Source organism: Mandrillus leucophaeus, unplaced genomic scaffold, assembly GCF_000951045.1.
Source record: "Mandrillus leucophaeus isolate KB7577 unplaced genomic scaffold, Mleu.le_1.0 Scaffold251, whole genome shotgun sequence".
In the NCBI taxonomy this organism is placed as follows: Eukaryota; Metazoa; Chordata; class Mammalia; order Primates; family Cercopithecidae; genus Mandrillus; species Mandrillus leucophaeus.
This window is the reverse complement of record NW_012102599.1, coordinates 3,066,197-3,079,335: the sequence shown is the minus strand read 5'-3', so window position 1 is coordinate 3,079,335 and position 13,139 is coordinate 3,066,197. Positions and strand designations below refer to the sequence as shown.

At 43.2% G+C, this 13,139-nt stretch overlaps 1 protein-coding gene across 10 annotated transcripts in view; it reads right to left on the bottom strand.

Annotated features, from left to right (window-relative positions):
• RHOH (ras homolog family member H) overlaps nucleotides 1-12,057 on the bottom strand; it is a 68,624-nt gene extending 56,567 nt beyond the window's left edge. For 3 of the 10 annotated variants that reach the window (XM_011983573.1, XM_011983572.1, XM_011983569.1), the window contains exon 1: nucleotides 5,815-6,345. The gene's annotated coding sequence lies outside the window, so the exon portion shown is untranslated. Of the gene's footprint in view, nucleotides 1-2,572; nucleotides 2,627-5,814; nucleotides 6,346-9,247; nucleotides 9,412-9,910; nucleotides 10,075-11,729 lie in introns of those variants that run through there. The other 7 variants (XM_011983575.1, XM_011983571.1, XM_011983570.1 and 4 more) reach the window with 6 other exon arrangements.
• Between the last annotated feature and the right edge of the window lie 1,082 nt (nucleotides 12,058-13,139).

The following is a 13,139-nucleotide window of genomic DNA, read 5'->3' as shown; positions in this document are numbered from 1 at the left end:
CGGGTGTGGTGGCGGGCGCCTGTAGTCCCAGCTACTCGGGAGGCTGAGGCAGGAGAACGGCATGAACCCGGGAGGCGGAGCTTGCAGTGAGCTGAGATCCCGCCACTGCGCTCCAGCCTGGGCGACAGAGTGAGACTCCGTCTCAAAAAATAATAAATAAATAATAAATAAATAAATAAAACTTGAGAACCGTTGCTTTACAAAAATAACTTCCTCTCTGGTTTCAGCCCCTATTTTTTTCGGGTCAAAATGGAGCTATTTTCTTATCCATCTTGTTTACCTCTGAGATCAGCATCTCCTCGTCTCTTCCTAAGAAACCTTCTCTCCCCCGTCTCTCTGGCCTTTGATGGTAGCTTTTCTCTGGGCTATTTCTCAGGCCTTGCAGTCTACTTTAGCAAGTCCTCAGGACACAGTTACTTACTTCTTCCTCCTCCTTAAGCTGCTCTAAAGAAACCCCTTTAGCATCCACAGCTCACACTACCCAGCTCCAAACTCCCTTTACAATACCCTGCCCAGGGATTCACAGTAACATCTATTGGTTAAAGGTAAGCCCCATATGGTTCACAAAACTCATAGCCTTCCTCCTAAATATTACAACTACTCAAGATCACTTATTAACAGGGGTTCTCCAAATTTCTTAAATGCACACACCACGACCACAATAAACGAAACAAAAACAAGTTCTCCTATTTCACCATTCTAACATACCAAATGCTTTCATCTTTTTTACAGCTCACATTTAATTCTTATTCATAACAAAATCAGAACGTAATTAAAAATTTTAATTCTGCTTTCCTAACCTAATATCATATCAAATATATTTTCATAACTGTCATAACTATGATTTTTAATGACTTTAAAACAACCCACGGGCTGCGCTCAGTGACGTGCCTGTAATCCTAGCACTTTGGGAGGCCGAGGCAGGAGGATCACTTGATCCCAGGAGATGGAGATCAGCCTGGGCAACAAAGTGAGACCCCGTCTCTACAAAAAATAAAAGGTTAGCCAAGTGTGGTGGCACACACCTGTGGTCCCAGCTACTTGGGAGGCTAAGGCAGGAGGATCAAATGAGCACAGGAGGTCAAGGCTGCAGTCAGCTGTGATTACGCCACTGCACTCCAGCCTGGGTGACAAAACAAGACCCTGTCTTTAAAAAAAAAAAAAAAAAAAAAATCTCATGGAGTTAACGTTGCCAGAGCCCCTATTGCTTAGTGTTTAGGTTATTTTCAGATTTTGCTGCTATACGTGATAATACGATGAATACGTTCATGCATTTTATTTCTTTCTTCTTTGAATTATTTATTCAGAATACATTTGCAGGGGTGGAATGAATGGATCAAAGTGTATGAACACTTTAATGGCTCTTGGTACATATTGTCAAATCGCCATATTTGTATTTTACACAGTTCCTCAGTAGTATGCTAGTAAATGTTTAACAACATGCTTGCCCCCTCCGCGCCCTGAAAAAAAAAAAGGTAGGGAGCCTGATTTACTGTGTTTGCTGATTTTCACAGTGTAAATACTTTTACCATAGCCAATTTCAAGCCACCAACATGACATCGCTGAATGCAAAATTGAAAAGAGATGCTCAGATAGCACATTGTAATACAGCATTTCCATAATACAGATAAAGAGAAGTCAGTAACTTCAGTGGCTTGGAAAATTTCTGAAAATATGACAATCAGCACTTGTAAGCGAGCCTGTTCTAGAACACCACTGTAAACATCTCCCTTGATATTTTGCAAGAGCACATCTTTTTTTTTTTTTTTTAATTGAAATCATTGAAATTTCACCCTGTTCCCATCTGTGTGACAAACAATGAGCATGCTTTTAGGTCCACAGATGATGCAAATAATGAACAAAATCTAATGCAAAAAAAAGGGGGATAGAGTGAACATCTAATGCCTGTCTGGGTTGAATAATTCCGTCTACCCACCCTCAAGCATTCATTTTACGGTGTTTTTTCCGTGAGATCATGTATACAAACGATTCGATCATTTGTTTACTTAACGAGGCACTGAATGGATGACTGTATGTAGTTCTCAGGCAAATGTGATGAGACCCGTATCTTCTGTTTCTTAACCACTCTCTTCCTTGGTTTTCTTTTCTACGAAATGAGGAAGAGGTCACTGTGACTTCTGTCTTACGAGAAACTGAGTGCAGAGATAAGAAAGGTTCAACTTATGCTCTAAGAAACACTTGAACATTTAGCAATGCTCTGGAAATTTCTTCCAAAAGCAATTCATTAGCATTCTATTTTACCAGAAAAGAATGTGATTTGGCACTTTCTTGCTTGAAAGCAGCTTCCCCTCTTTGGACTGCCCCGGAATAATATGTAGCTTCTAGATGTATACAACACTTTGGTTTTTAAATTAGTGGCGCCCTATGTTTGCATGTTAAAAGGTAGGTATGACTGAGCTAAACATCCTCACACCTTTGACCCAGTCACCCCACTCCCAGTAACTCATCTCAAGGAATAAATTCAAAACAAAGGAAAATACTTTCCGTGTAAAAATATTAATCACAATAGAGAATAGATCAATTTGCCTCATTTCAGCACTATTCAACTTACAGCTTCTGGGGCCCTGGTAGGAGAGTTCTGGATTTCTGGTTCCTCAATCCCCACCTGTAAAACGACCACTTTCCAAGTTGTTCTAGGGCTTGCATTTTTTAATCACACAGATTCCCGGATCTCATGTGAGGGTTGGGATATGAGACATGGAATTTCAGTTTCTTAAAAGCTCCCCAAGTGGTTTTGCTGTCCAGCCAGCTTTAGAAACCACTATTCCACACTGAAACAACAGACACATGATCATTATCGCTGACCAACTGTCCACATCCCGGCAACAGCATGAGAACTTCTTGTGCAAGTCGTCAAAAGGTTGTTCAGGGCATTCAAGCAGTTGCTAGAGTCAAACGGCTACAGAGCCACGGAGGAGCCCTAAGTTTCAGGCACCCTACCACCCCCCTGGGTCATCCTTTCCATCTCTGACACCCTCCTTGCTCTCACTGCCCACCCCAGCCCCCTACTCTGTCATGCTGCCTCCCAGCCTCCACCTGTGCACCCCATCCTGACTTGTGCCCATCCCTTTTCATACACAAAGCTCCAGAGTCTCCTCCCTTAGGACACCAGTGGGACTCCAGAAGGAACACTACCACTGTTTGACTCAAGTCATCTGCGCACATAATTAGGAATCCCCTGCACAATTAACACACCAGGTGGATTTCCATTTTTTATAGGAGGCTTTTAATCCAAAAAATATGTATAACCTAGAGAGTGGAATGGGGAAGCAGGATGCTTTTTAATCTTGGCTTTCACCTAGATCCAAGCATCCTGAACCCAAATAAGCACTTAATGCCACAACGATCCCCACTCGTAAGTAGAAATGGAATTTTAGTTGTGCTTTGTTAGCACCAAAATTAACACGTTGTAAGATAGAATAATTTAATTTAAACTGGGCAAGGAAGAAAGGTCGCGCTCTCTGCCTCTAATGAAAATCACCTCTAGAATTCCACCCAAGCATTCAGAGAGCAACATCAAACAAGGAGGCCCACAAGTAATGCAGCAGCTACTCAGAGGACCTCTCTCATAAGCTAGAGAAACTGTTACAGAAAGGTTTAAAATAGCAGTTTCCAAGCTTGTTTTCCTTTCTTCATATGTATTCCCACTAGAAAAACATCCAACCCTGTGCCTTGTCCATATTTGGTGCTCAAAAAATGTTAATTCCCAGTCTCCACCTGTCACCCCCCACTTTCCCTGGAAAGGAATGTTGGGATTAGGAGAATGTTGGGATTTGCAGGCTTCTTGCTCTTAAGCCAGGGCTCATAACATCTTCATTTATGTCAATAGCCAAGTCCTTAAGAAGAATCATAAGCGTTGTATCTATTGAGAGATTTTTTTTTAATTAGGCACTAGGCTACATGCTTTACATGTTTTTATCTCATTTGATCTCTGCTACAACTCTCTGAGGTAGGTATTTTCAGTTATTATTAGTGTTATTTGAGTTATTTTGTGAATTTTTTTAAAAACTCTGAGCACTGAAGAAGTGAAGTAACTTGTCTAAAGTTCCCACAGCCCAGAAATGATGGAATGGGGATTCAATGCAAAGCGATCCGGTTCAAAAGTTGGGTTCTTATTCACCATGCTGTATGTTTGTTATTAAATGGGTTCAGATATTTTATGGTCCAGAAAAATAGTGTCTGAATTATTACCATCTACTGACTCTCTAAACAACATCCAGAAAAAGAACAGAAGCATACCCGTGCCATCTCATTTAGACATGCAAAGAAAGTAACACGTATTTCATGGAATTTGGGGACTGGCTTTTGAGGAATAGAGACTTGCTTATCATTCATCAACCAACTCGTCCTCCCAAGAGGAAGACCACTTTAATTCCCGGATAATTGAAAGGCCTCCTTAAAATGTAGAAACCAGAGGTGGAGGTCTTACCTGTACCCTGAGCCACACGAACCTTTCTCTGTGTAAATGATGTCCCAAGGGAAGACAGTAGAGGGCAAATGGAGGCCCACAGTCAGGTGTACGGATGCAGAAAGCAGCCCCAGTGGGAAGAGGCCACACTCGACAAGCTTCCTCTCACGTGGAATTCTGCTAGTGCCGTGAGAGCCGAGGAGGCGCAGCCCAGGGCAGAGGGAGACCAGTGACTATTGAATGGGGTCACTTCTCCCCAGTGCCTGCAAGGTCCTCCCTTTTGCGTCCACACCCTAACCGTCTAATCTGATTTCCTGCAATGTGTAACACAAACTATCTTCTCTTCTCCAGTGTCTCTTCAACTGGCCTTATCATCTCCACGTCAGCCTCGCCTTTGTGCCTTTGCCCACAAGGTCCTCCTAGTCTGAAATCACCTTCCCCTTCTTCTTCTACCAACACTTCGCATCCTTTCAAAGCCCAGATCTTCCCGACAACTCCAGTTTGCCCCCAGACCACCTCCACAGAATTCACAGAACTCTTCAAGCCTGTGCTCCCCACTCATCACTGAATTCTCATCTTGCACTGCTTCCTAAATTTTACTTCTTATCACGACTACTAGATTATACGGCCCTTCGAAGTAGAGATTTTAAAAATATTTTTCTTATATCCTCCACAGCACCAGCTTAGAACCAGTAAGGGATCACCAACTATTTGTTGCCTGCTTGAATACTTCAATGGCAACTTTCATTTAGTAAAGCACCTAAAACCGGTGATTTCCCAAATTTTGTTTAGTTACAACTCAGGCTACTGACTGGTACCTCATAGCATATCTCCAAATCAAACCACCTCAGAAGAAAAATTTAATTTAATTAAAAACTACATGTTATACAACACAGAGCACTTTTGGGAAATGGACATTAGCATTGGCAAGAGGTGAAAAACACAAGCTAGAAGTTCCAGATTGAAATCTACATCATTTAGAATTTCGGTTCTGTTTCATTTCTGAACTAGACAACTTTAAAGTTCAGATTTGCACAACTTAGTCTTTAGATTTACTTCATCAAACCTTGGGTAGTATTTAAACTACCCATACAGTTGAGCCCAGCCACAGTCAGTCACAAGCATATGCATTCTCTAGAATATCTGGAAAATCAAAAAGCCAACGACTGTAACTTTTAATGTTTCAAAAATCTTGTTAGGACTGTGGTGAGGGGCAGTGAATATCAAAGCAACACCCCCCGTCGGTCCCACTATGAATTGGTTCTACACCTTACAGCAGGTAGATCAGAGTTGTTACAACGTTTGGCCTAGAGTAAAAGCTAAACAAAATTAGAGAAATTTCTTTTGACACCAAAGAAATACTTTCAAAGAAGCAAAATCCTTACCTGTTGCAGAACGCCGAAGGAATTTCTTGACAGTAAAATGACTGACTCCGGAAATCAAATTTGTTCAGCAAAAGGATGTGAAAACAAAAGAGGCCCAAGCCTTTTCACTGTGGTTGATTTCCTCCTAGGATTAACCTCTCCCTCGCTCCCGAGAACGTTAACTGGTTCACACTAGAAGAACTGAAAATACAAGAGTTGGGCTGGCAGGGAGTCCACCCCAAGATGGCTGGGTTTAGTGTGCGTGAGGCAGCAGGAGCAATCCGAATGTGACAAAAGAGATTAGCAAGTTCCTGTGCCTAAGTCAGTTTCCTGTAGCCGGCTTCTCCGCAGAGGGGGTTTCATTTGTGTGGGTTTAGGGGGGTGTGTGTGCACGTGCGTTTCTCTCCATTAGAATATGAAACTTCCCCAGATCAGAGGCAGAATAAGGCCTTTGCTGCACCGCTGGGTTTGCGTTGAATTTATCTCCCACCCCACTCTGAGACTGTATTTCTCTCCCGCTTCGCCCCATTTTCCTCCAGCAAAGCCCTACGTAAAACTGAAGAATGGAAGACCGAAGAGTCCAAATGATTCCTCATGGAAGTAAAATTACAAAAAAAAAAAGTCCACGCCACTGATCCGTCTTGGTTAATCCGAGCTTAGGAAACAGCACCTTAGAACCTTCCTCACATCAGCTCGGGGAAAACAGGAGATGGGTTGTCTGCCTTGCTTTGCTGCATTAAAAACTATCAAATAATATTTTGCAAAGAACAGGCTTAGTAAGAGTTCAAGCAGCCCCCGCCGTGCGTTCACCCCTGTGTGGATGGGCACCTGGGCTGGGAGGTACCTGGCGATGAGTTGCTTTTTCAGACTCCTCAGAGTTTCGTTATTTGCCTAAAAACACAAGTTTACTTGTTTTGTCCTAATGGGCAATCCAGGTGTAGAGACCATCTGCAACTACTCAGGTTACGGCTAAACGCCTAACCCAACAAATGGAACTTTCGTGATGTGGTCACACCCCCCTGTGCCCCAAATCCCTGACTAACTGTTGATGCTACTGCTCACGGTGATAGCTGGGTCAAAATACCTGCCGGCCATAAGGATAAAATCAACTCCATGCCTTTTATTTTATTTTATCAGTGCATTGGCCCCACACTCAAAGATTTGAGTTTAATTGGGCTGGGTGGGGACCGGACATCAATATTATTTTAAACTCCTCTGATTATTCTAAAGTGCTGCTGCCACTCTAATGGATGAGAAGGAGGAAAGAACATTCCAAGCAGAGGCGAACAGTACATGCAAAGGCCCTGAGGTAGGAAAGAAGTTGGCATGTTCAAAGAAGTGAAAGCAGATGAGTGTGCTTGCAGCACAGTTGTAGAGGGAATCAATGGTACGAGGTGAGCATTCTTATCAATAGACACACAATTACCAAGTTCACAAGACTTTCGTATGAACCCAAGTGTCAATTTGTTGATGCATAGTAAGAACTCAATCTGCCAGCTGAGCTCCTTGAGCCTTCTGAAGAGCACATTATCTCCTAGAAAATCCTCTGTGGGAGGCCAGGTGCGGTGGTGGTGGCTCACACCTGTAATGCTAGCACTTTGGGAGGCCAAGGGGGGAAGCATTGCTTGAACCTAGGAGTTTGAGACCAGCCTGGGCAACATAGTGAGATCCCATCTCTACAAAAATATAAAAATTAGCTGGGCAACCACACCTGTAGTCCCAGCTACTCAGGAGTCCAAGGCAGGATTGCTTGAACCCATGAGGTTGAGGTTGCAGTGAGCTGCGATCCACCACCACACTCCAGCCTGGGGACACAGCAAGACTCTGTCTCAAAAAGAGAGAGAGAGAGAGAGAGAGAGACAGAAGAAGGGAAGGGCAGGGAGGGAAGGGAAGAAAGAAAAGAAAGGAAGGAAAGAAAGGGAAAATCCTCTGTGGAAAGCCAGATCACCATGGTGATGTTATCCACTGAGCAGAACATAAGCTTGTGGACACTTTATTTACTTCTGGTTTTGTTCATCAAAGGATTTAGAGCATCTTGCAAAAATACTTACACCTTAGCAAAATGAAACAATTAAAAACAAGAAATATGAAAACGAGGCCAAGAGAAGTGGAGACAAAAGCGACACTAAAACGGGGGTAAGGTTAATTACAGAGAATGTATGCCATGTGGCTCTACGCTCTTCAGCAACGGGTATGAAGCAGGAACTACCACCACACAGAAAACTCTTTGGCCACGGGAGAAACATAAACAAAGAGCTCAGAACCATGAGGCCTCCCTGGCTCCCCAGTGCTGAGATTAAAGAGGAACTCTGCCCCCTGGATTCCCATAGAGAGACAACATGGCTGAAGTGAAACACCATGTTTAGACTCCACGCAGCCGGCCACAAGTCTGTGAGGTGGTTCCTTACACTTTTCCTCCATGTATGCTGATTGCATCTCACCAAAGAGTTCACTAAAAGCAACTCCAGGGCGTGCGGCGGGGAAAGTGCAGCAGGAGATGAACAGAGTGCGCCACGCCACAACACTGCTTTGATGTTCCAGTTTTATCCAGAGATGAAAAATGACTTCATGGGCCGGGCACAGTGGCTCATGCCTATAATCTCCACACGTTGGGAGGCCGAGGCAGGCGAATTGTTTGAGCCAGGAGTCCAAGACCAGCCTGAGCAACATAGCGAGACCCAGTCTCTAAAATAATAATAATAATAATAATAATAATAATAACGGGCAGAGTGTGGTGGCTCACACCTATAATCCCAAAACTTTGGGAGGCCGAGGAGGGCAGATCGCTTGAGGTCAGGATTTCGAGACCAGCCTGGTCAACATGGTGAAACCCCATCTCTACTAAAAATACAAAAATTAGCCGGGCATGGTGGTGAATTCCTGTAATCCCAGCTACTCAAGAGGCTGAGGCAGGAAAATTGCTTGAACCCGGTAGGCAGAGGTTGCAGTGAGCTGAGATCACACCACTGCACTCCAGCCTGGGCAACAGAGTGAAACTTCAGCCTAAATAATAATACTAATAATAATAATAAAGAAAAATGATTTCAGATATGCTTCAGAAAATTCAGGATAAAAAGTTTGTCTCATTCAAGTTTCTAAAAGATTTAAAGAGGCAAAGAGTTCAAAACTGGTTGCCCCTCCAACAAGAGATCCAGTGTCCTTTAAGGGGGACACTGTCTCCCCTTCAGAAAGCAGAGGAGTCACACAAGGACAGCTTCCTGTACGGACAGACCCCCTCCATCTCCTAAGTAGAAAGGGAGGTGAGGCTCTGCCCTTCGGGAAACAAAGCTAGAAACGCCACCAGCATGATTTATCACGAGCTCCAGGCCTCAGGCCTTGTACCATTTTCTGCACGAAAGTGGAGACGTACTCCAGAGTCGGGATGGACTGGGTGTCCTCAGGCACAAGCACTCCCACCCCATCCTGGAAGGGACTAGGAAGGGCACTGTCGTGCCTGGCTGCGAGACCCCTGTCCCTTTCACCCCATGGCTGACCACCCTTCTGCTTCTGAAGAACTGGCTTTCTGTGCCTGGAATTGCCAGTTTTAGATGATCTGGTACAGTCCAGCACTGGGCTTCCTCCTACTCCTGACTTACACACCTCTAATCTTCACACAGTTTAATCTCAGAGAGGATTTTCTTAGACAGAGGGGACAGGGGGTCGCCATCTAATTTTCTTCCTTTCTTGAAAATGTCTTTTTGGTGTCTCTCTCTCTCCCCACTCCCCTCCTCCCCCACCCCGCCCCTCCTCTCCTCTCTCTCGTTCTCATTCTTTTAACAGACTTTTAACCGACAGGGGTAGTGGTGAGAGGAGGAAGCAAACGCTGAAAATACATGCACACATTCACAGACACACACGCACCCAAGCCCCACAGCGTGTCCCTTCTGATGCTGTGTGGTCCGTCCTTGGGATGGGGTAGGGGGAAATCCTGGGGACTTCAGAGTGACAGGAGGAAGGAAACCATGGGTCCGCAGTCCCTAACTGGGACTCAGAGGCCCCCTCTGAGCCATCTTCCAGGAAGCCATCTGCAGCCACCACCCACCTCCCCTGCAAGCCCAGTGAGATGCCCTCCCAGGGGCTCCACAGCACGTTGTGTTAACTCGGCCGGAGCACTCACCAAACGGCCCTGTGGTGTTCACTTCAGAGGTCCCAGGGCTCGGAGTCCAGCCTTGCTCACTCAGAAATCCCAGGCACCGAACAGTCATTCAACAACCGCTTTCTGACCAGTAGATTGATTCTCCCATCTCACAGCCTCACAGCTGCCCTTTACGTTAAACACTTTAAACCCTATTTTAACAGCCAAGGAAACAGAGACTTCAACTGGTTAAATGATTTGCATAAGACCCTGTGGCCTACGAAAACCAGAACCAAGATTCACCCCATTCATCTGTCCTGGCCGGTCACTCCCGCTGCCTCCCCACAAAGAGAACTGAACCAGCGCGGGCAAGGAGGAGCAGCCAGAGCCCCGAGGCCCAAGGCCCATTTTCTTGGCCCTAAACATGCCCCCTCCAGGATTCTCTGTGCAAACGGTCCTAGTCAGGTCAAGGTGAAAAAGCAAAGACTTACTTTCTCAAAACCACCTGCATCAGAAATGTTCTCTGACATGGCAAAAGAACAGCTTACTTTTACTTTAATAGTCTCCTGTGAACAAAGACCTCTTTTACTGAGGTTTTTAAAATAATGTGACAACTACCTGTGTACCCTGAACTCATGCATAAGCACTATGTTTGCTCATTGCAAAGCTGTTATGCTACTTACACCAGCGAAAACTCTTAATGACAATTGTAATTGTATGAATAGTAAATCTTAGAAACCTTGAGACATGATTCATCTACTAAATAATTTCAACGCTGGGTTAGTGAGATGCCTTTGCCTCCCCCTTGCTATTAGCATATTAACTGAAATGATTTAGATTCAGTGGGTAGCTTTTAATGTTTACACAGACCCTCATTTATGCCACCTAATAAAATATTTCAGTGAGTTGTGAAGATAGGTAATATGTACTAAAACCTTGTCTGAAGGCTCTGAATTTCAAACCCAGGCCATTAGTCATATTGCAATTATTCTCACCCAGTTCCCCACTGGATGATGAACAACTGTATTAAAACAAAATATCCTTTCTTTCTGATTGAGAGATTTCATGATGAGAACTATAAAATGTTAAGAGAATGATCTTAATTCTGATGTAACTTTTAGTGTAAAAATACATTGATATAAAATACTTTCTAAATTCAGAATATTGAAATAGCTTCAAAATGCCACAGGCTAGAAATCTCATGGGTGATTTCCTCTTTATGCATTTTAATTCATTGTAAAAAAAAAAAAAAAAAAAAAAACCACCCTGCCTAACCAGATAATAGCATTTGAAACATCTTCTAGCTTCCCTCTTATTGCCATAACCATAAAAACACCATTTCCCCTGCTGTTACTCTCATCATTTATTTTCTCTTTAAATATGTTAATGTATCATAACATATTGCTTTTTGTTTCAGTGAATATTCGGTTCTCAGGATTCTCAACTGCCATGTTTATTCTGGTTTGTTTGCCCTGGATAACTGTGTTGATCTAGCAAACATTCACATCCTGGTTCTTTTTATTGCAGAGCCATAATTTATAAGAAGACAGGGTCTTGTTGTGGAAGATGATAGCATCCGAAGTGATAATTCAAGCTGTGGCTCTAAAGTTATGATACACCTTTTTTTAAAAAAGCCTGTCAGAGCAGAGCAAATGTAGTCAAATGACTGTTTCCCTTCAAAGCAGTCCCTCGATAGTTGATGCACTTTTGCAACATCACAGACATTAGTCAAAGTGCATTTAGACCCTTTTTACAATATCCCTGAGAGACAGCTTAATAAACTACAAAACAAAACCAGTATCTCTGCATTCTGTTCACAACTTGTTTTTGACTCAAAATAGTACCTGGCTTTTTAACCCACCTTATTCACTGGATGTAGCTCCGAATGGCTGTCTCCTAAAATCAAATCCACTCTAAAAGGAAAAAGATTTTGCCATCATTGACAAAGTTTTTAAAGATTGTGCTGCAAGCTCTGGGAGTGAGTCCAGAGGAGGAGTTTAAAATGTAGTGTTAGTAAGAGCAGTATCTTTGGGTCAAGTGCCCGCGCTCCTAGGGAATGACTGCAAAGCACAGGACACGCACAGTGATGTAGAAATTCATCAGCGGGAGGAGTGAAGAAGAAGGTCATCACTGCTTCTTCTCAAACTCGTGTCTTACTCATTGCATTGATAGGGATCTTCAGTTTGAGCACAAACATCACAGGGTAACTGCAACCCAGCACATCTGCTCACAGCGGGCGCTGCAAACATTTCAGTTGTGAGGCAGGGCAGACCGAGTGTTAACTTGCCATCTTTTCAAAATAACAGATCTCCTCGCTGTTCTGTGGGGAACAGGTTGAAGCTTACACTAAAAGGCAATCTGAAATTTTGGAGAAATACAAATTTGGATTCAGACAAAACAAGATGCGAATCCTGGCTCCACTTATTACTAAAGATGAGACCCTGATCTGCCCATCTGCAAAACAGGTATAATATCTAACTTGGAAGAGGTTTATTAAAAAAAAAAAAAAGAAAAGAAAAAAAAAGCTGACTAGTGCTTGGAATACAGTAAATACTCAATACGTAGTGGCTGTTATTAGCCACTCCTGTTTTGGATGTTTGCTTTCTGGAGTTTTTCCCCCTCCATCCCTACCCCCTCTTTAAATAACAACTGTTGAACTGCAAAATTTGAGAAGCTTTGGCAGGGCCCAAATTCATGTGGTATAAAGTCATAGAAGCTCACACATCAGAGGATTCTAATGTCATGTGTTTATTGTCGTGATGAGTTAAAAGGATACAGAACATTTAAAACCAAATTGTTAATGATACTTTATTCCTTACGCATAATCTGAGCAATGCAGAATCTTCAGAGGTGCCTCCTGAAGCCATCTGGTTGCCCCACTACAAATGCCCTAAACTAAATGAGAATTTTTCCTTTCATTCAACAAACATTTACTGAACACTTGCTGTAATCCTGATTGAGCACTGGGCTGGGTGCTAGGGAGATAGCAGCGAACAACAAGAACAAAAACAGCCTGCTTGACGGAGTTTATATCTACATACTAGGAAGACAAGCAATGAACATGAAACTCCAGTAGTAGAATATGTTACAGGGAGCTAATTACTAAGAAGAAAAACAAAGTAAGGAAGGGGGATTGAAAACTTGGAGGGTGCATACTTAAAAAGGATGGCAGGAAAGTCCTTGACAGAAAGATGAAAAATTTAGTCTTTTAAAAAATATCCAAAAGCCATTTTAATGTTCAACGGCCTATTTTGTGTGTGTGTGTGTGTGT